Source organism: Apium graveolens, chromosome 5, assembly GCF_009905375.1.
Source record: "Apium graveolens cultivar Ventura chromosome 5, ASM990537v1, whole genome shotgun sequence".
Taxonomy (NCBI): domain Eukaryota; kingdom Viridiplantae; phylum Streptophyta; class Magnoliopsida; order Apiales; family Apiaceae; genus Apium; species Apium graveolens.
The window spans coordinates 171,980,212-171,981,674 of NC_133651.1; the positions used below are offsets into that span (position 1 = coordinate 171,980,212).

The 1,463-nt window shown below is 33.8% G+C and overlaps 1 non-coding gene across 1 annotated transcript; it reads left to right on the forward strand.

Moving 5' to 3' along the window:
* Nucleotides 1-405: 405 nt before the first annotated feature.
* LOC141662636 (small nucleolar RNA R71) lies at nucleotides 406-512 on the forward strand. The gene has a single exon (XR_012550742.1). It is a non-coding gene; the product is annotated as a small nucleolar RNA R71 (small nucleolar RNA).
* The last annotated feature ends 951 nt before the right edge of the window (nucleotides 513-1,463 follow it).

Sequence of the window (1,463 nt, forward strand, 5' to 3'; positions counted from 1 at the left end):
TAAGTGTCTGGAACTGGTTGTTGCGATCTCTGAAAGTTTCTCATAAATTGAGTTGATTCATTACATATAGGGCATTGCTCCGTCGCATACGAACCTGCACACATCTCACAAACTCTGGTTATCTGATTAACACCATAGTTAGCCAGAGAATCGATCTTCATAGACAACGCCTTTAGTTGAGTAGCTATAACCGTAGTTCTATCTACTTCAAGAACTCATGCTACCTTGCTCTGTGGCAATCTATGGTTGGATACTGATATTCATTAGCAGCCATCAGTTTAATTAGATCATAAGCTTCCTAATAGCTCTTTGCCCATAATGCTTCCACCTGATGCTGCATCGAGCATGGGTCTTGACTGTGCTCCCAAACCATTATAGAAGCAATTAATGATCATCCAATCAGGCATTCCATGTTGAGGACACTTCCTAAGCATCTCCTTGTAGCGCTCCTAAGCTTCACATAGAGATTCTCCCGATTGATGTGCAAATTGAGTAAGAGCATTCCTCATTACAGCTGTCTTCACCATAGGGAAGAATTTACTGAGAAACTTCTGAGCGAGATCCTCCCAAGTAGTGATAGAACCTGCTGGTAGAGAATGTAACCAGCACTTAGCTTTATCCCTTAGAGAGAATGGGAAAAGTCTCAGCTTTATAGCATCTTCAGAAACACCATTGAACCTGAAGGTGTCGAAGACCTCTATGAAATCCTTAATGTGCGTATTGGGATCTTCCGTTGGAGCACCCCCAAACTGAACTGAGTTCTGCACCATCTGAATTATGTCAGGCTTGATCTCGAAGGTATTAGTTGTGATTATAACGACTCATGTATTTTCTTTTATTTTTAATATTTTAAGAATGTAATAATTGAATAAATAATTAAATAAAATATGTGCATTGATTTTTGGCAGCAGTGTGTTGATTTTCATTATTTATCTGTGATCTGTTGATATATGGCTTGGATTGTGTGATTTATTATTGAGTTATATGATTATGTTTCACTTGTAAAAGTGATTTTATTACAGTTTAAATTCCATAAATAATTAGATTGTCTCTAAAATCAGTTTTATAATTTTTATAATTTCAATAAATATTTTTAGGACTTTATAAAATTGAGAAATCAATATTTCATTAATTATTTACTTTTAAATGATTTTCTGTTTGGGTTTATTTGTAAAGTCCATATTTGATTCCTGAATTCTTCAAAAATCATGAAATTCATATTTTACTAAGTTTAAAATATTCTCAGAATTTTAAAATTATTTTGGAAATTTTTGGGATTAATTTCACCCGCGCGCTGTTTCGTTTAATTGTTAAACGCGGGTATAGAGTGCACTTCAAAAATTGTTTTAAAATCTCGAAACTTATATTTTTTTTGGCTTCGGGATATTTTTAATATTTTAAGATTATTTTCGTAATTTTATGATTTCGGTTTCGGGCGCACTTAAGTTCGTTAATTGCGAATT